The 22275-nt window shown below is 38.3% G+C and overlaps 1 protein-coding gene and 1 long non-coding RNA gene across 11 annotated transcripts in view; one reads left to right on the plus strand and one right to left on the minus strand.

The window, feature by feature from the left end:
- Nucleotides 1-22275, plus strand: part of DIAPH2 (diaphanous related formin 2) — a 940735-nt gene that overhangs the window by 301856 nt on the left and 616604 nt on the right. The window lies entirely within an intron of this gene.
- Nucleotides 8148-19271, minus strand: LOC111747653 (uncharacterized). Its single transcript, XR_002783631.2, has 3 exons — nt 18990-19271; nt 17696-17873; nt 8148-15839 (listed from the first exon to the last, which is right to left on the minus strand). It is a non-coding gene; the product is annotated as an uncharacterized LOC111747653 (long non-coding RNA).

Genomic DNA, 22275 nt, shown 5'->3' on the forward strand with positions numbered 1-22275 from the left:
TATAATGAAATTTCCATTTTTACTGATAAGCAGAGGAGGGGAAGTTGATTCACCATAGAAGAGAGAATAATGTAACTGAATACTTAGTAATGGGTCAGAAGTTTGAATGAAATTGGAATTAGATCAATGTCATGGTGCTAAAATAGTCCTTCTTCTTACATGTGTACTACTTACCAGTTTGGTTTCCTAGGAAATTTTCCATTTTCCTTTGTAAACAAATAATGTCAATATCTAGTATCCGTCTAATAATTATAGTTTAGTGATTTGATAGTAGAGTGCCTTGTTTATAAGTAGATCCTTAACATCTTGTCAATTTCACCCATATTTTTGGTACTATATAGGTAATTCTCAATCTCAGAATTAATCGTGATGGATCATGAGTTTTTTGTTTTTTATTTTAGCATTGCAATTTTACTCAGTGATAGTCCAGGCAAGCATAGAATTTTTTTTTTCTGTATGAATGAGTCAATACGACTAATAAATTGATACGCTCCACACTGTCATGCACTTAGAATTAGCACCTATGCCATTTATTTTGTCTGATTTGTCACAACATGGCCTAGAATGTGAGAATATGAATTTTGGAAGACTCAAGAGAGCAAAGGAAGGATGAAAATTATTCCCTTTCAACCCTTCTTGAAACCTAGGGGTGATTGTGCTCTGTTTGTTATCCCTCATAGACTGAAGTTCCCCCCTCCACAGACATCTGAGGTGATTAGAATACGCTGAAGAATTTTGACTTTTTCTTTTTTCATTCCTGCCATTAGGTCTATTTTTTTCTTATTTGATATGTATCTCACTTTTAAAGAGATCTTCAGTGACTCCAAAAAAAAAAAAAGCATCGCCGTCAAGTGTATTCCGTCTCATTGTTACCCTATAGGACAGAGTAGAACTGCTGCACAGGGTTTCCAAGGAGCACCTGGTGGATTCAAACGGCCGGCCTTTTGGTGACCAGCCGTAGCACTTAACCGCTTCACCAGCAGGGTTTCCTCAGTGACCTCAGAGATTACTATTTATTATAATCCCTTTTTAAATTTGAAAATGTAATACTGACGGCACTGGGTTTACTGGGAATACATGCTTTTAGAATAGTACTTATGTATTGAAAAAAATAAAAAGATACGTAGGTAAAAAAGTAAATTGTTCAATCCCAAACATGAAGTTTCTTCCCTAGAGAATACTATGATTACTAATTTCTTGAGTTACCTCCTAGAAATTGTCTATGCTTCTTGAAGCTTATGTGTATTATTCATTCATTCATCTATCCCTCCGTTTATTTTTCTGTAGTAGCATGTATTTATCTACTGTGTTCTCTTTACATGCTGCATACAATTCTGTTTTATATGCACGTCTTAATTTATTCAAGCAGTCCCCTAGTAATGGACATTTTGGATATTTCCAGTCTTTTTTTTTTTTCCAAACAAACAGCTGTGAATATGTTTCTATATATGCCCTTAGGAGTCTATGTGTAGGATAAATTCTAAAAGTGATGTTGCTGGATTAACTACTGCGTGCATTTAAAATTTTGTTAGATATTGCAAAATTGCCTTCCAAAGAGTTTGCGTCAGTTTGTAGTCCTACAAAGAATGTATATGAGTATCTTTCCTGACAATTTTTGCCAATCTAAGAGGGGAAAATGTAAATCATTGGTGCTTGAAATTGTACTTCTAAAATTATAGGTGAGGTTGAGCAGCTTTTCATCCATTCATAATCCATTTGTATTTTTATTTTCTGTGGACTTGCTTCTCATGTTCTTTGCACATATCTTATTGAGCAGTTACTGTCATACTTATTGATTTGTTGTGATTACCGAAAGAATCAGATTCATAAAATTTTAGAGTTAATCTGGAACTTAGAAGTAGCTAAACCCAGCCTCTGTATTTTAGAAATGAAGAAACTGAAATCTGAGACATAAAGGTCATAAAATCCATTAGTATGTTTCTAAAGGTAGTGTGATATAGTTAGTGGGAAAAGTCAGACAAAATGAAGTCACACGTATTTGCATTCCAACTATGATACTTCTAACCTCTGAGACTGTATTTTCTTATCCATAAAATGAATATACCAATGTTAACCTAGTAGTATTGTGAGAATTAAATGAGATTGTATTTTTAAAGCACTCAACACAGTGCTTGATGTCTAGCAGGCACTTGATAAATATCCCCTCTCCTTTTCCTTTAACTTGATACTTTTTTTTAAAGGATAATTATCATTTTATTAACTTTTTTTCTAAATTTTGTTACGTTATTGTTATTGAGAATAAACAGAAGAACATATGCCAATTCTAGTTTCTACATGTACCATTTAGTGATATTGATTCCATTCTTTGACTTGTGCGAATATTCTTACCCATCTTTTCTGAATTGTTATTCCCTCATTAACATAAGCTCACTGCCCTCTGTGCTTCATATCTAATCTTTCACACTGCTATTGTCAACTTGATCCCATATAGATAGTTCTTAAAAGAGCATAATGCTCAAGGCAGATCTTTTTTACTAGTTAAGCTAAACTATTGTTGGGTGCATATTATATTTACGATTGTTAAATCTTCTTGATTAATTGACCCTTTTATCGCTATATAATGTCCACTTTTATCTTTTCTAACAGATTTTGTCTTAAGGTCTACATTGTCTGATATTAATATTGCCACTTCATCTCTCCTTTGGTTATTATTTGCATGGAATACTTATTTCCATCCTTTCACTTTCAACTTATTTGTACCTTTGGGTCTAAGGTGCATCTCTTGTAAACTGCTTAAAGTTGGAGCATGCTTTTCTTTCCATTTTGCCACTCTGTGCCTTTTTGATTGAAGTGTTTAATCCATTTACATTCACTGTAATTACTGGCAAGAATTGACTTACTTCTGCTGTTTTTTTTTCTTTGTATCTTACGCCTTCTTTTGTCTTTGTACTTTACTGCTGCTTGCTTTTGTTTTGTTGGTTTATTGTAGCGAGCCATTTTGGTTCCCGTCTCCTTTCCTTTTGTGCATTTTTTTTTTATATATTTTCTTAGTGGTTACCATGAATATTATATTTAACAAGCTTATTTTTTTTAACATTCTAGGATAAGTTGGTGCCAACTTAATTAACTTCAATGACATAAAGGAAGTTTTATATATATACCATTTTGTTATTATTATCACTAATTACATGTGTATTTCATATGGCCTGCAAGATAATGTTATCCTTGTTTTTTTATATACTTGTTATTAAGAAATATGAAGTACAATACAATTAGTATTATCAAGCATGGATACCTAATTACTACCCATTATACTTGTCCATGCATTTTCCTTTATTCAGGATCTATCTTTTTATGTATTGCTTTGCATTTCTTTCTAGTGTGTTAATTCCCCTCCATCTACAGGACTCCGATTAGTATTTTTTGTAGGGCCAGGGTGGTAGAGATGAACTCTTGTAGCTTCTGTTTACCTGGGAATATGTTAATTTCACCCTCATTTTTTCGAAGGATAGTTTTGCTGGGTATGTTACTCTTCATTGGAAGTTTTATTCTTTCAGTATTTTAAATATATCATTCCATTGCCTTCTTTCCTCCAATGTTTTGGATGATAAATCGGTGCTTAATTTTGTTGGGGATCCTTTGGGAATGTTTGCTTCCCTCTCACTGGTTTCTCACCCTGATTCTCTTTTTATCTTTAATTTTTAAGAGCTTTGATTTGCCTTGATTTAGATCTCTTTGGGTTTATCCTGCTTGGGGGTCTTTGCGCTTCTTGGATTTGCAGATTCATGTCCTTCATTAGATTGGGGGAAATTTCTATCATTATGTCAACAAATATATTTTTTCCTGTTACCTTCTCTCTCTCATCTCCTGGAATTCCACAATGCACATGTTAAGTCCCTTACTGTTGTCTGGAAGCTATGGTGGTGCAGTAGTTAAGAGCTACAGCTGCTAACCAAAAGGTCGGCAGTTTGAATCCACCATCCGCTCCTTGGAAACTCTATGGGGCAGTTCTCCTCTGTCCTATAAGGCCTCCATGAGTCAGAATCAACTCGACAGCAATGGGTTTGGTTGTTGTCCCATAATTCCATTAAACTGTGCTCAGCCTTCTTGGTCCTCCGTTCTCATTGCTGTTTAGCCTATGTAATTTTAGCTATTTTATCTTCTAATTCAGAAACCCTGGTGGCATAGTGGTTAAGTACTACGGCTGCTAACCAAAGAGTCCACCAGGTGCTCTTTAGAAACTGTATGGGGCAGTTCTACTCTGTCCTATAGTGTCCATATGAGTCAGAATCGACTTGATTGCACTGGGTTTGGTTTTTGGTTTGGATCTTCTAATTCACTGATTCTTCTGCCTGACAATCTGTTGGGAAGTCCTTCTAGTGTGTGTCTAATTTCAGTTAATGTCCTTTTCAGTTGTAGTATCTCTTTTTTTAGATCCTCGTTTTGTTCTTGCATTGTTTTCCTTATTTCTTTTAGCTGTTTGTCTGTTTTCCCTTAGGTTTTTAGTTATGTTTAACATTGTTGTATTTTATTCTTCTATTTTTTTCATTTTTTGATCATCCCTAGGTGCACTTTCATTCCCTTTGTCATGTTCATTTGGATGGGTCATTGTTTCTCTGTTCTTTGTGTGTCTTGTGATTTTCTGTTGGGGCAGTGGAATTTTTCTCAGTTCTCCCCAGTGTTTAGTGATTTAGCCCACACTACTCCCTGCAAAAAACTCTTACGTAGGTAGAGCCTTCAGCCTTTATTTATAGTTTCCTCTCCTTTTTTGTGATAGCTCCTTTTTACTCCTTGGTTTAATTAGGATCCAAAAATTTCAGATCTCAGTTTTCAACTTTCAGCCTCTCTCGGTCACACCAGAAAACATGCTGTGATCAATTCATTCACCAGCTGACATTTCCACTCAGGCTAAATATTGTATAGTAATCAATTTGACCTCCAGAGGGCTCAGTCCTCTCTCTTCGGTTGTTGCACCCTTCCCTTCTCTGTTTCTGCAACCACATTTTTCAGTCAGAGAACCCACACCCAGCGAGCCCCTTTTGGGGCTGGTTATTCCCTCTGGTTTTGTCTGAGGCTTCCTTCCCTGTGCTTTCGGGGATGCTGGCTTTCCGGGGAAACACAGGTAGACTTTCCTCTATTTTAGGAGAAGGAAGGGCTTGCACTCCCTAGTAGAACTTCCAAGAGATATATCATGTTGGTATCAGAGCCGCAGTGGCCCAGTGGTTGTTGGAGTGGCGGGGGTAGTCGTCTTAGGTGACTCTCCTCCTGGCTCCACTGTATTGGACCTTCTGTAGGAGTTGTTATCAGTCCAGCAGTCAACAGTTACCGGGTTGGGGAGGGATTGTCACTCTCTGAATGGACCACCAGGGAGTTCTACCTTGTTGGTATCAGAGCCTGCTCTGTAGTGTGTTGACTGCGGGTATAGCCTCCACTGAAGATGCCTGCTTCCTAGCATATGGCAGCCTTTTTCAGCTGTCCTTAGTGCCGACTAGAAGAGGAAGCAGACAGATCAAAGTTGATCTCCAGGGATGTCTGTCTCATTAGTTTCAGAGGCCTGAGCTATGGGGTGCATAGGGAGGCAGGTAGAGTGCTGACTATGGGAATAGATGCTACTGAAGTAGCTTTCTGTAGCAGTTTGCAACACCCTAATAATGAACAGTTACTAGGTGGAGGAGAGGGCCTCACGTTTCGGTTAGATCCCCTTGGAGATCTGCCCTGTTGCTATCAGTACCCCGACCCCTGGAAGATTATTGGCTGTGAATGCAGCCTCCACTTAAGGTGCCTGCTTCCTAGCACAAAACATCCTCAGACAGCAGTCCTTAGTGCCAACTGGAAATAAGTTCAAACTAACCCAATCTGACCCCTAGGGAGGTTTGCCCTATTGGTTGCAAAGTACTGAGCTATTGCATGGGCAGGGAGGCAGGTAGAGTGTTGAATATGAGAACAGACTCCACTGTAGGGGGCCTCTTGTAGCAATTTGCAGTAGGCTTGCAGCTGATAATGTCTAGGTGGGGGGTGGTGCTGGCACACTCCAAATGGACCCCCCAGGAAGGTCTACCTTCATGATTTTAGAGCAGAAGTATGGGATCCTGTTTCTTTGTACAGGCAGTGGGTGTGGTGGTTAGGGAGAGAGGTTCTTTTTCAGGTACCACTTCTCTAGTTTACAGCAGCCAGTGGCCCATGTGGCTGTGGGGAGGGGTCGGGACAGTGGAAAAAGCGATTTTACTACCATATGTCATTCGTTGATTCTTGCCTGTTTTCAGTTCCCTGCTGCATTCCTCTGCTCCCCAATTCAGAGTCCCTCAAAGCTGAACACTGTTTCCTAGTTGTATTTGTGGGGGAGAGTCAGAACAATGGTCCGTTTACACTACCATCTTTCCAGAATCCCCTCGATGCTGTTTTGGTGTATTAATTTCCTAGGGATATTATAACAAAGTACCACAAACTGGGTAGCTTAAACCAACAGAAATTTTTGTCTCACAGTTCTGGATACTGGAAGTTCAAATTCAGGGCATCAGCAGGATCAGATTCTAGGGGAAATCCTTCTTTGTCTCTTACAGCTTCTGGTGGTTTCAGCGGCTCCTGGGCTTATAGCACTATCACTTTAATCTCTACCTCCATTATCATATGACATTCACCCCATCTGTTTGTATATATGTCTCTTTCCCTCTTTTGATAAAAAAACATAACTCATAATGGATTAAGGCCCACCCTTGTCCAGTATGGCTTCATGTAAACTTAACTAATCACATTCACAAAGAGGATATGTCCAAATAAAGTCATACTCACAGGCACTGTTGGTTAAGTCTTAAGCATACCTTTTTGGGGGACATGAACCAACCCATCACAGTGTGTTGATTTTTTTTCTCCTTCCTTAGGTTTTTGTTGTTGTTTTGCTGCTGCTGTTGTTTTATTTTAGGTATTGACACTTAATATAACTGTTAGTTCAGCAAAAGAGTTTCCTGCTCTTCAGTGCAGCAGCTAGTAGAGCCAATCATTTACAGTGGAAGCAATTCTCACTGCTGCTGCCTACATCAATGAATTCAAAGTAAAACCCAACAAAAATAATGTAAAGATTCTTAGGTACTCACTGCTTACAATGCTGGATTTCCTTTACTCTTAACTCTGATTCTGTCAATTTTCTGTGTTACTACTTCTACCTTCCTAACGAATCAGGACCTAAGCATCTTTTCATATTAAGCATTGTAGCATACTACAGGCATGTACAGTGTAGCCAAACCAAATTTTAGTGATAAACAGCTGCCATTTTTTAAACATAACACTCAATACATGGCAGGATTAGTAAGAAATCAGTGTGAGGTTCTGTCACCGTGAGCGTAAACCACACTGCCCTAACCTTCCTAGCCTCAGGGTAACACTTTTATCCCCAGTCTGCTGCTCATCTCTACACACTCAGCTGCATTCTGGAAAGAGCAAACACATCCACTGTTTCTAAAACCCATTTCTAGAGCCCTTAGACCCTGTTTTCTAAAACCTCTGAGGACTTCCCTTACTGCAAGGGAGTTTGGTAAAGCTCACGTCTTTGTTCTCACTAAATGCATTGCCAAAACTTCATTAGTCTGTTTTCCAGAAAGCATTCAGCTTAAGAGTCTAAAGTGGCTTAGGAGTACTAAATAGAAATAATCTTTTAGAATACAATAATTTCAATACCTATAATATTTCAACAGGTAAATTATTTAAAATGTAAAAAGTACCATGATATTATGCTTTTGGGTTGGTGGTGGATTGGAATTACTCTTTGAGTTTTAGAGAAATTTACTTTTTTGTGGGATAAATATATATGTAACAAAACATTTGGCATTTGAACATTTTTTACATGTACAATTCAGTGACATTAATTACGTTTATCATGTTGTTTAACCGTCACCATTATCTGTTTCCAGTTTTTTTTTTCCATAACCCTTAACAGAAGCTCAGTGTCTCCTAAGCAATAAGTTCCGCTTTCCCCGTGTCTCCTGCTCACCCCTGGCAAGCACTAACAAACTTTGGCTTCTATACGTTTGCCTATTCTAAATATTTCATATCTGTGAGATCATACAGGAAACCCTGGTGGCTTAGTGGTTAAGTGCTACAGCTGCTAACCAAAAGGATTAATGAGAAGATGTATAGATGTTAGAGGCAGTTGGAGAAAATCCTATTAGTACTTTTGAATATGCATTGTATGTGCAACTGTCGAGATTTGTATGTGTTTTAGTTTCTTTTATTATTCAATTTGAAGATATTTGGGTAAGTATAATCATCAAGGCTATAAATACAGTGTCACTTCCTTAAAAAAAAAACAAAAAACTACAGTAATTATAGATAATAAAACCCAGAACCCATATTGTAGATAACAGTGATATTATATAAGAATTAAAGTAATGATGGTTAATAGTAACTAAACATGAAATAATAATAAAACATGTAAGTTATAACTGCTAATTCTAATGAGAATTTCTAGGGTTCTCTAGAGGGTTCGGGAAAAACATAGATAGTGTGTGTGATTCTTGTAAGCAGTTTCTTTTGTTTTAATGTTGCTTGGAGGAAATGTAAGAAATAAGCATGAGAGGTTAATAAAATTTAGCTTCTTCAATAACATATTTCTGTAGTGTAATTTAGTTTTAATAATAACAAAATTCAGGTGTTATAAATATTTCACATGCATATAAATGTCATTCTGCAATTGCTTGAAATATTGGGCATAGCTTCAAATTATGGTAGAACTGAGTTTGAAGATGTATTTATGTAAAAGCACTTTTCTTCTAGCATTATAAGTTGTGTTGTTTAGTCTTTGAATCAGCTGGCTTCTTTTGAAAATACCCATCTTTGCTTGATTGCTGAATACAGTCTTCTATATTTTGTGAAGCAATGAAAAGACAAGAGTAGTAAAATCTAATTCATCTCTGTCTTGATAATATAGAAATTCTTGGAATTGGCTCAAAAATAATGAGATGTCAATCTCAGAGTGCACACCTCCTATAAAATGGTGCTAAAGTGTCCTGAAAGACCTGGTGTCTTAACAAATAATTTGTCATTTTAGTGATTCAGCAGGCATGATTCTTTAGTGTAAACCTTTATACATAAGGGAACAAAGCAAGAATGCTGAATTTTTCAGGTAGTGAACTAGAAACCAATGTACTGGTTCTACCTATATATAATTTCATCATTTGTATTATATCTGAAGTTCTTTGGGTTTCTGTATATTAACTGATTATCTTTATGCCTATCACTTTACCATTTTTCATTTATGATTATTTTAAATGTTTCACATAAGGACGGATATAGTTTCCAATTGGTATTTTCTAGCATCCAAAAATCATTTCCTTTATGTATGAGAGGGAGCCAGGAATTTGTGATTGCCATTTTTTTTTCATTATAGGAATCACCAATTAGAGAGAGATGTTGAGGACAGGGTTTCTTCAACTTTCTAAGTGAGTAGGGTTCAAAATACCTCGATATAGATAAGGGGATACAACCATTTCCGCTACCACCGTCACTACTATCACTACTAGTAATAGTAATAACAGCAATCATCATAATAAAAAAAGCACATTTATTAAGCACTTTATGTGTCCCAAGAGCTATGACAAGCATTTTAAACCCATATCTCATTTAGTCCTAACACAACCCTGGGTAATATTATTATTTTTTAAGTGAGGAAACTGAGGCTAAGGGAGATTAAGCAACATGTCTTGGCTACATAACTAGTAAGTGACAGAGCTGGGATTTGAACCCAGATTTGTTATTAGTCACTCCCCTATAATGTTACAATGACTTTTGATGGCTTTTATGGCCCTAGGAATTTTTACGTTCAGCTGCATAACTAACATCCATTTTTTTCATACAGTTATAATATAGTTACACATGTATTATCTTGCAAAATGTATAATATAATTATCATGGCACTGAAGACAGTTCTTCAGAGCTCAAAATAAAGCTAAGAAGTTGTATGTTCTCCACTTAAGGAGGTAAGGTTATTCTTTTTATGACTATTTATGTACACCCTGTGTTCTTTTAAGATGATACTTTTAGCTATGAGTTAGTGAGTCTGACTGTCCTCATTTCAGTGATTTCCGCTGATAAACATTGTATATATTAAGCACCGTAATGAGGTATTTTGTTGATAGCATTTACAGATCACACATATTCTCATTTATATTTGTTATAACTATTCTTGCTAGTTTTATATTGGAAAATACAAATTATTTACATTGAAACCCAAAGGGAATTTTTAACACCAAAAATCCATTGCTGTTGAGTCGATTGCAACTCATAGTAACCCTACAGGACAGAGTAGACTGCCCCATAGTGTTTTCAAGACTGTAATCTTTATGGAAGCAGACTGCCACATCTTTCTCCCATGGAGTGGCTGGTGAGTTCAAACCGACTACCTTTCAGGTAGCAGACAAGCTCATTAACCACTGCCCTACCAGGGTTCCATTTTTAGCACAGCTATATAAAATGACCAAGGGGTGTCTTTTGTTCCCATTGGATATTAATGGCAGGTAAAAGCAGCCCCCGGCTATATCATGTATGGCCTAAGAATTCAGCACAAGAGATTTCTCTGACTCCATAAAAATGCATTTAATTTAGAGAAGTTCAAGTCTGCTGGCTTTTCTGAGGAATTATATATAAGTAATCCCTTTAGTCAATTAGTCATCTTATTGATTGAGAATACATTTAACTGTCTTTTTATAGTTTATTTAGTAATATATGCCTTCACTTAGTTTTTCCTCATTTTAAACTATGCTTATTTATATTATTATCATTATGTTGAAACAATATTTAAAGTCTTGTAAGATGGGTGTATAGATTGTGTGAACAAAATTTTGTTATTAGGTGCCCTTCAGATTCTGTATGTGAGATGACCCAACAAATCCAGAATTATAGTTCAGAAATATTGCTTCCATATTAATGGCTGCTTCTTGGAATATAATTGTACATCGGAACCTGTTTCCAGTCAGAAACCCTATGGGGCAGTTCTTCTCTGTCCTGTAGAGTCACCATGATTCTGAATCGAATCAACGGCAACAGGATTATGTTGAAAGAATTTTAACTTTTTTAATTTTATTATTTAAAAAGAGCCCTGGTGGTGCAGTGGGTTAAGCACTCAGCTGCTAACTGATCGGTTCGAACCTACCAGCCTCTCTGTGGGAGAAAGATGTGGCAGTCTATTTCTGTAAACATTTACAGCCTTGGAAACCCTATGGGGCAGTTCTACTCTGTCCTATAGGGTCTTTATGAGTCAGAATAGAATAAATGGCAATGGGTTTATTTTATTGTGGGTATTATTATTATTATTTTTTTATTATTTAGCTATCTATAAAAAAATGTATAGCTAGGTAGCAAATTACCCCTAAACTTAGGAATTTAAAAGAACACCCATTTATTATCTTACGGTTTCAGGACCCTGGCTACAATTCAGTTAAGTCCTCAGTTTCAGTGTTCTTCACAAGGATATATGGAAGGTAGCAAATTACCCCTAAACTTAGGAATTTAAAAGAACACCCATTTATTATCTTATGGTTTCAGGACCCTGGCTACAATTCAGTTAAGTCCTCAGTTTCAGTGTTCTTCACGAGGATATATGGAAGGTAGCAAATTACCCCTAAACTTAGGAATTTAAAAGAACACCCATTTATTATCTTATGGTTTCAGGACCCTGGCTACAATTCAGTTAAGTCCTCAGTTTCAGTGTTCTTCACGAGGATATATGGAAGGTATTAGCCCAGATGTGGTCTCAACTGAAGGTGCAACTGGGGAGTCATTTGTTCCTAAGTTCACACATGTGTTGGTTGACAGGATTCAGATACTTGGACTGAGAGTCTGTATCATGTGCTGATTGTTGTCCAGAGGCTGCTGTCAGTTCCTTGCCACTGGGGTGTCTCCATAGGGCATTTCACACCATGGCAACTTGTTGGCCTCATCAAAGAGAACAAGCCAAGAAGAAGAGTGAATGAAAACAGTTGAAAGTCAGAGTCTTTTATAGACTAATCACAAAAGTGATATTCCATCACTTTTGCTGATTGTATTCATCAGAAGAACATAAATAGGTCCAGCCCCTCACACACAGAAGGGAAGGGGATTACTCATGATCATGAATACCAGGAGACAAGGATTATCGGAAGCCATTTCAGAAGCTGCCTACCACATCTTGGTAATTACAATTGCTATGACATCTCTCTCCTTGTTGCCTTCAAAAGCATCCTAATTGGTCTCTCTGCCTTCTTTCCTATTTCCCTCTGATCTGTTTTCTACAACCTAGGCAGAATTATCTTTCTAAAATGTAAATTATCATGGCACTTCTATGCTTAGTACATTTTACTGACTATCCATTATCTGCAGGAAGATATCTAAAGTCTTCATGCCTTACAAGGCCACATCTTTAAAACAAACAAACAAACAAACAAAAACAAACCTGTTGCTGTTGAGTTAGTTACAACTCATAGCGACCCTATAGGACAGAGAAGAACTGCCCCCATAGGATTTCCAAGGAGCAACTGGTGGATTTGAACTGCCGACCTTTTGGCTTGCAACCGTAGCTCTTAACCACTATGCCGCTTAACTCTTTACTCACCCTGAACTGTACTTAGACTGAACTATTTTATCCCCGGAAGAGAGTTGCTTTCAAGCCTTTGCAGTTTCTCTCTGAGCATACTTTCACTGATTCTTCATTTGGTCACCATTTAGATGCAGAATGCGATATTCACAATATATTATAATTTTGTTTACTCATTTGTGCCCCCCATTAGACCCTGAACTTCTTGCAAGCAGGAAGAAATATTTCCATTTTGTTTACTATTGTTTTCTTAGGATCTACCACAGCTTCTGACAAGCTTAAGTTTGTTCAGTGAACTACAGTTATGTATATTTAGTTGTGTAGTACCAAGGCAAATCAAATAAAATAGTCTTACAAATAACTAGCCCAGTATTTAGGCACATATTAAGAATTCAAACCAAACCCATCAAGTTGATTCCAACACATAGCGACCCTATAGTGCAGAGTAGAACTGTCCCGTAGGGTTTCGAAGGAGCAGCTGGTGGATTCGAACTGCTGACCTTTTGGTTACAGCCCTAGGTCTTAACCACTGCAACACTTGGGCCCCTAGTGGAAACTCAGTGTGTGTTTAGTCATTCACTCAGTGAGGTACATAACTAACCCTAGCTCTTGAAAACTCTTATTACTGATTAGTACCAGAAACTACATCTTTAAATCTGGCTGTAGTAGCGTAGTAGTCTGCTAATGTTAATTTGCACATTTAAGTTCACATGGCTTAGTAATTCGCTTCATTTCTTTTTCTTTAATATTTTATTCTTCCAGATATTTTCTTTAAAAATTTCAAATGTGAAAGCTAGATTTTTTCAAAAGTGGCCTATAGTTGATTTAGTCAATAACATTTTTAAAAAGTTGATTCACTTAGGTAGTACTTTATACTTATTGCCATTGAGTTGATTCCGAATCATAGCGACCCTATAGGACAGAGCAGAACTGCCCCATAGGGTTTCCAAGGAACGGCCGGTGGATTCGAACTGCCAACTTTTTGGTTTGCAGCTGAGCTGTTAACCATTGTGCCAGCAGGGCTCCAGAGAGTAGTACGCTAAAATAAATGTCTATTTCTTGATTTGTTGTTTGTCCATGAAGAAACCATTTGATTTCTTATTGTCTCTATTTAGCCAACTGTAAAATAGAATAATGATCAGGAAAAAACAATAACTAACAATGAGATTTTGTAAAAATGAACATATATCACAGACTAATAAGACTGACAATTTCAGCAACTGTAATTGTTAATATTTGTTGTACACTTACTTTGTTAAGGCACTTCGTTAAGTGCTTTACTTGGATTATGTCATTTAATTTTGTCATCTAGCCCATGTCGTAGGTACTGTTACTCTCACCATTTTGCATATGAGCAATGTGAAAAAAAAAAAAAAAGCTGGATGTAAAGCCCAAGCATGCTTTCTCCAAAGACAACGCACTTCACCTCTTTGCTGTACTTCCTAACATGAGCAAAGACATGGTAGCGGGGTTCGGTAGAACAAGCTTGAATCCATTGTCCTTGCTTTTAAACATTATACTGTACTCTCTCTTCCTGCAGTGTCATTGTGCGTGTTAAAGCTCTGTTATCAAAAATCTTAATTCAACCCCCCCCATCTCATAGGACGAGTATAGGCCTTTTATATGTGAATTCTTGCCCTTTAAAGTTCCTTATTTTTGCCTACCCCATCTTGCCTAGCTTATAAAAAAAAATGTAGAGTATTAATGTGTTTCTATTAAACGGACCCGATAAAAATGTATCATAAACAAATGAATTAATCAATTTGCCTAGTAAAATAATAGTTGTTTGCAGTGTTTTGAGCACATCTCTCACTATAAAACCAGTCTAAAAAGTGAAAGTATGGTTAAGTTTTCCACTTGTATGTGGTCTGCCTTTGGTTTATCCATGGCCATACTAGAAATCAAACGTACTAGTCTGCTTTCTCCCTGCCTCCCAGCATTACATATTTCCTGTTGTTGATACTGGCTTAAGGATCGTAATTTTTAATTTAAATTAATTTTATAGGTGCCTAAGCAAAATATGTGATGAATTCAAGTGGCAAATAAAACTATTGTGACTTAACAATATCCCATCCATTAGAATGGCTTACTAAGAGTTGACTATGTCTTGCTTAATGTGATAAGAATAGATAACATGCTTCTGGCAATGTGTGAGGAATGTGTTGTTTCCTTGCATGTAATTGCTTTTAATAGAAGGCAATAAAAGTAACTACTTTGTGACATGTGATGCTATTAGGATATTTGTAATTTTCTTTGAAAAGAGAGGCTGGTGTGATTAGGTACCTTTTGTTCCTTTAACAGCAATAATAAAGATGCTATCACTCCTTTCCTAGGTTTTACTTACTATTTGCTCTTGCAGTATCAGATCACATCCCTGTTAACTATTGGCATTTTGATTCTGTTTTCGCATGCTTTTGTTTTCTTAGTGCTGACAACTTAGGTGTTTTAATAATTGATTGTATTATAAAATGTAAGTAGCTAAATGATGGCTCAGAATATGGTTCTAAAATCCTTGTGTCATTGTTCATAGACATGCATTTTATCAATCATATTATGACTTGGCATTATACAGTTTCTTAATCCATGTTAGGGCATAAAGTAAATGTATGCAAAGATAAAATCATAGGAAATCAATTTCTTAAGATTTGAGACAGGATTTGGGGACATGAGTCCACTTTTTTGAATATTTTAGACTAAGACATAATTTAGCTAAAGGATTCCTTTAGAATTCTCTGCCCTTTCCTGAGAAGACATCCAATCAGACTTTTTTTTTTCCATGTTCACTCATGTCTAACCTATGAAAGCACTAGAATTTTTTTGTTGTGTTTTTGCTTGAATGTTACTTGGTCTGCTAATGTTATCATTGTTATATAAAGATATTGCTACCCATTGTAATTAGTAGGGCATGATGTTATTTTGATTTCCAGTAGTGGCATTTTTTTGAACTGATTGATATATTTTTGCCTAATGTTTCTTGTGATCAGTGACACTCATTTGTGATGACAGTGGACTAAGGATATCGTTTGTACCCTTGGTGCAGAACAAACTTAACTGACTCAGTAAGCATTGAACCCATGACCTTGGTGTTATTAGTGTGATGTTTTAACTGATTGGCTGGCTACAGGTAGGTATCCTGAGTAGCAGCCAGCTCATGCGAGAGTTATAGATCTACTCTCTCTTTTTGGCGATCTTGATTGTAGTGCTGGGGGTTTGTTCTCTTGCTGGGTCTGTAGTGCTCTAGATCTTGACATGGAGGGAGAGACTTCAGGTTGTGGAAGAGTCTGTCACGTCGTGTATCTGTAAAGTGAGTCAAGTACCCCTGCCACAGAATACAAATATTGTTTAATAGAGAATTAGCTTTGTGCATGTCTCTAGCCTCCAAGGCATCCTCAGGACCCAGAGTAATGAGGCCCTCCCACATGTTATGGAGGAGGGGACGCCTATACATAAGCTCAAAAAGGCTTACCTTAAGTTTGGTTTGAGGTACAACCCTAGTCTTGAACAGAGCCAAGGGAAGGGTCTTAGCCTATGCTAATTAGGTTTTTTGGGGTAAGGCTTGGCCTGGTAGGCTTCAATAGTTCAGTTTACCTTTTTCTTACAATCTTTTTCCGGAATATATTCCTGGTGCTTAGTCTTTTATTACGCTGCCAAGATCTTTTTGTCTCTCTTTTTTTTACGTAGTGGTCTTTAATATTGAGAGGGACCATACAGAATGACAAGTGGTGCAGAGCTAGCTGTTCACAAGACTCTAAAACCTGATTTAGTAGCAGAATAAATCAATATATTTACATTTAGGTTTTTCTGGGAAACCCAGGACAGTCCAGTTGGGAACCATCCCTCCTTTTCTTCTCTACCTTTCTTTTCCTTTCTCACATTTTGGTTTTCTCTTCACTCTTCTTACTCTCTACCCTTTTATTCTTTTAAGCCTCATCAGTTTTTTTCTTTGTTGTCCGGCCCCTATTTTTATAACTATAAAGGTCTTTTGTAGCTTATGGAAATCTAGAATCAGTCACTATTATTGGGGTCACCGTTCTCACTGCTCCTTTGGCCTATAAGTCGGCCCTTTAGTGGACTTGGGCCACTACTGTATCTTCCTGTTGATGTCCTTTGCAGTATACCACAGCCAGATGGGCAGGGAGTGACACTGCCTCGAGGAGTTGTAAAATCTGTTGGCTGTGTTTGATTTCTTTACTGACTCAATTTAAAAGGTCTCTTTGCTTCTACAAAGTCTCATATACGTGTAAAACTGACAACACGTACTCTGAATCTATATAAAGGGTCACTCACTTGGACTTGGCCAGCCACAAGGCCTGGATCACCGTGAGCAGCTCCGCTTATTGGGCTGAGGTTCTATTTGGGAGAGCGTTTGTCTTGAGGACCTCAGTGTGGCTGACAATTGTATAACCCACTTTCCTTTGGCCACCCTCAATGAAGCTATTTCCACCTCTGAAGATCTCTAAACTGGCATCTCTTAGAGGTTGATTTTGTGGGTCTGGACAGCTGGTATGGACCAGGCCCACTGTCCAGACATAGTCTTGGTGGACAGAGTTTCCCAGGGACAGAGTGGGGAGAGGGGTGGCTGAATCTGGAGCGGTAACAGATTGGACCGATGTGCTGGGATTACTGACTAGAGAGGTCTGGCATTGAGTTACTTGGTACTCACTCTCTCGGGACACTCTCTTTTTCAGTGGCCATCATGCTTACATTATGCACACTGGTTCTCTCCCAGCGGGGGTCAGGGCCGGGCCTCCCTAGAGCCTGTGGGTCTTTCCCTCTTAGGCGGCCTGTACCGTTTCTGTACTGTTGTTGCTGTTGCCAGTAGGGTAACCTGGCACTTCCTGTCTTTTTTCTTCTTCTCTGTTGATATAGGCCTTGAATGTCAACTCAACTAAATGTTCGACATTCATAATTACTCCTCTCTCTATTTTGTGAACTTGGTTCCCAATATCCAGGGCACACTGTATTATAAAAATATTATTGACCATGTGAGCATTTGTTAGGTCTTTTGGATCTTGATCAGTACATTATCTAAAGGCTCTATAACTCTTTTGAGGAAGGTTGCAGTGTCCTCATTTTTACACTGGTTAATTTCATATACTTTGTTCTAACCTAAGAGCTTAGGCACTGCACATCTAAGGCCCACCAAAAGGCAGTCCTGATATCGGGTGAGCCTACCTTATTCCACTGTGCAATTGTGGTCCCAGTGGGGTCTTGAAGGGGGAGGATGCCATTGACTGCATCTCTGGTCCATCGAGAATAATGTCTCCTCTGGGATTCCTCTCTGGCCCTGTCTAGGACCATCTTTTTCTCTTCCAGTGGGGAGGAAGGTGATTAAGAGAGATTGACAGCCTGCCTAGGTGGAATCAAAAGAGTTAAAGATGGCAGTAAACAGTTCATACAATTTCTTTGGTGTCTCTCGACATCTTGAGGTGTTATTCTTCCTGTTAATCAGGTCTGCTGTACTAAAGGGAACCGGCCCCTCCCTATTTGCCACAGAAGTTGTTTGGTGGAGGGGATATTGGCCAGGGGTTAGCCCTCCCTGTTGGTTCTGTACTGGTTTGAGGCACCCAGGGCCACATTTGTCCCTCTATAGGGCATCCCCCTGCCTTGTATGGGGCGATGGTAAGTGAAAATTCCCAGAATATTTAAACTGCCTTCCCTGGTTAATTCTTCACCCTTTCTCCATGCCTGGCACAGGTCCAGGAGGGAGCTGTGCACACTGCTGGAGTTGTAAGGGCTGTTCATCACTAACCATGGCGGCGGCAAGGTGGACTTTTTTTTTTTACAATTACAACTGAATTTATCTCAGTTCTCTGAAGTACACCTTAAGGGTGAATGCTTTGGAATGTTTTTTAGGATTATCCCTGTTCCTACACCTACATACCCACATGAAGACACACAGACAGACAAAGAACACCAGTTTTAAATGCATTCAGACAGACGGATGCCCCCCCCCCCCCACAATCTAGAGGAGAGCCCATCAGACAGACAAAGAATAACAATGCAAAAAGGATGTCCCCTAAACCAAAAACCAAAACCAGGACTTAACCAGAAATCAGTGACCATAAACTAAATTACCTGTTTTCTGCTGTAGGAGAGCAGAGAGAGAGAGAAAGAAAGGGAAAGAGGAAAAGAGTGTTCCGAAAGAAAGATTGTCACAATGTCAGGGTGACTGCCGAGGGACTTTTTTTTATCAACTACCGATTAACCTTGAGTGATCACAGATGGACAAAGATTGTCACCGATGGCAGAGTGACCTGATACCCTTGGTTTCAGATGGGGCGAGGGACCCCAGCTAGGCAGAGGATGGGTCCCAGGGGCCACAACACCCACTTCCCTCATTTTACATCCCTTGGTGTCGGGTCTTAGGACTGTGCTGTTGCCACCCTCTTCTTTGCCTAGCTCTCCGGGGGGACTGTAACCCCCCTCAGGTGGATCAGTGGAACAACCTGGTCCCACGCGTGCTTACCTTAATTCAGAGGCTTTTCCCATCCAGTTTCCAGTTTCTGTTTCGGAGCTGAGGTGGGGACCCGGTGGACCTCGTCCCAGGGCAGGGATCACGGTGGCCTCGCAAAACTCCTTACTGACCAAACAGGGTTGGGGTGCGCCTTAAGGGGTTGCGGGGGTGCGCCTTAAGGGGTTGCGGGGGTCCGGAGGCTCACCGCCCTGGTTTCGGAGTCCACAGCTCCCGCCAGAGTCACCAAAATCTGTAACCGAATGAGGGTTCTTGTCCTGTCCTATTTAAAAAAAAAAAAAAAAAAAAAAAATTTTTTTTTTTGTCCTATTACCCGATCGAAATAAGATGGACGCCAAACCACCAGTTGCAAGGGAAATAAAGTGGAAATTTATTGTCTCTGCAGACAAGGAGCAGCGTAGGGACTAGTGACCATAAGGCCACGTGTTCACGGTCTAAGGGGGCTGGGGAGCTGGAACCCGGAACTCTCCACGCTTAGCCCTCCCATGCCCATACTTGGAGGTCCGGATATTAAATCATCTTCTGTCGGATGTACGTGTAGTGGGACCCGTTGCCTATAAAATGGAATCGGGTGAAATCGTGGGCTGGGAAATATCGTTCTGTCCAGTGACAGTCGTGTCCGGGATGGGTTGAAGGACGGGATCTCTTCAATCTGCGCATGTTGAGCAAGCTTCAAGGTGTAGCTTGGGGCTGGTTCAGTAGATGGAGCCACTGCCTGCTGCAACTTCCTGAAAAATGTTGCTCAAAACAAGCTTGTGTTTAGCAAGACAAAGAAAGGGTGGCGGGGGAGGGGTATTGATTGAGGTTTTCATGATCGCAAAAATAACTGTTTTAAGCAGCCATTTTTTGTAGTAGACATGAACTTGGTGTTATTTGCTTTCACCAATAGCAACGTCTGAGAAAAACTTCATAGTATAAGAAGCCCTTTGAACATGTTTTCTAATTAATACCTTACTGGATCAGGATATAACAGTATGTAATTGATCTTATGGTGTAGTGGTTAAGAGCTTGGCTGCTAACCAAAATGTCAGCAGTTCAAATTCACCAGCCACTCACTGGAAACCCTGTGGGGCAGTTGTACGTTGTCCTGTAGGGTCACTGTGAGTCAGAATTGATTCGATGGCAATGGCTTTAGTTTTAGTTTAATTGATCTTATAAAACAAAACGAAAAAATGCAAGTCAACAAATTCTTAATTATTTTTTTCAGGGGCGTAGCTGAATACATTTTACTTAAGTTATATTGAAACGATTGTCTGTACAAAGCTTTTTTGGCATTATCCTAATATTGTATAATTTTTGCTTTATTTCAGTAATAGTCTATGTTTCCTCTTATTCTCAGACATATTGAGACAATTATTTATCATTTTCGGCTCTCAGATTTAATAATGTTTTTGAAAATATCGTTATCAGTTTCCTTGGCATGGCGATTACATTTATGCCTCAACGTTTATATATTACATAATATTATTTAATATTTGAGAATGAGTGCCAATAAATATGTTTAATTAATTACCGTTGCACCCCAATTAGAACCTAATAAAGTAGCAGTCTTAAGAATTTTCTGTGATTTTTATGAATACCGATGCAGGAGTTTTAATCTCCCTAAAATCCACATTTCTGGCTTCCATGGAAGTTGGGGTAACCCACACAGGTCATTGTCCTTCTGTGTCCTTTGGAACCTTAAGCCTTGAAAAAACTGTTTCCTAAAAGCCAATTTTGAGTCAAACAATGGTCCAGATAAACTTGAAAGACCATTTGGTTTTGGGCTTTGGGCTCTTTTGAAGAATTCAGTCTGTTTAGGGAAAACAGACTACGAGGATCAGACCGAGAGCTATGTTTAGGGTAAATGGCTAATTATTTTAACTGTTCTTCAAGACGGTGCTGTGTGAAAATCCGTTCTGTTCCCACCCTTTTTTCATGGCGATACCAGTAAGATTTGGTATAAGAATTTTGGAAGTTCTTTTCATCTTGGGAACATTTCTGACACTGTAGTCGAAATGTTACCCCAGTTTGCAAATCGTATTTAAATAAACTTCAGTCAATTTCTGTTATTGACTTAATATGATTTTTGTTTTAATAATATTAAAAGTGATTATAAATGGGTTATTTTTTATAATTTAGTATTTATGTGATATATGTAGCTGCTCTCAATTATCTTAGAGGTGAATAAATACATGGAACTTTGGAGGTACACATAGATGAGAAAGGCAGTTAAATATTTTGATAGTAGTCTTTTTCTTGAGTCTCAGTATTTTTAGCCTAGGCTTGTTTGTGTCATCCTAGACTAGGAGTGGAAACCCTGGTGGCGTAGTGGTTAGGTGCTATAGCTACTAACTAAAATGTCGGCAGTTCAAATCCACCAGGCACTCTTTGGAAACTCCATGGGCAGTTCTACTCTGTCCTATAGGGTCGCTATGAACCGGAATCCACCCGATGGCAATGGGTTTGCTTTTTTGTTTTAGACTAGGAGTAAGAAGTAAAAGAGGTGGGAGAAATCATTATATGTTCAGATCTTCCAATAGGGATTATTTAAAGATTGTTCAAAGATAATCTGAAACCTTCGTTATCAGAGAGAAAAGGTACTCTTGGCCTTTAGGAAACATGCTTTATGAGCCTTCTCCTAGGGCATAAGTTTTTCTTGGGCCATGTATTGCATAAAATTACTGTTGAATTCTTCCATGGTTGTAAGAGTTACAATGGATCTACATGTTTTAGATTTTAAGTTGTAAAAAAACTCTGTTTTTGGAGATTATCTTAATTCCCCCACCTTGATTATTTCTTTTTTGCAGCAACAATGATATTGTTGTTCAGAATCCAGAACCTGAGGATTAATATAATTAATTAGAGTTGTAATGTATGTAAAATGAATTAATTTGTGAACTGTGCTAGGTTGAGTTTATGAGTTTTCTATTGACTGGATGTTGAGGGTACTCTACATCCTTAGCCACGGGGCAATTGCAAACCCGGAATGTGCATATGAACTAGAAATTCAGCTATTAATTTAATAGGAGAAAGATAAATAATTAGTCCATCAAGCATTTGTTATATACCACACATTTTTCTAAAAAACTTTACATATATAATTTAATTAATCCTCACCAAAGAACATCTGTGAGATAATGTTAGTATGTTTAGTTCTATTGAAAAAGTAATTGGGTAACAGGAAGATTAAGTTACTTGCCTGAAGGTCCCAAAGATAGCAAAGCTGGGTTTGAACCCAGTGCCCTTAAAACTATGCAAACTGCAGCCTCCAGTTTATTCACAGAATGTCAATTATATA

The sequence above is a fragment of the Loxodonta africana genome, chromosome X (genome assembly GCF_030014295.1).
Source record: "Loxodonta africana isolate mLoxAfr1 chromosome X, mLoxAfr1.hap2, whole genome shotgun sequence".
Lineage (NCBI taxonomy): Eukaryota > Metazoa > Chordata > Mammalia > Proboscidea > Elephantidae > Loxodonta > Loxodonta africana.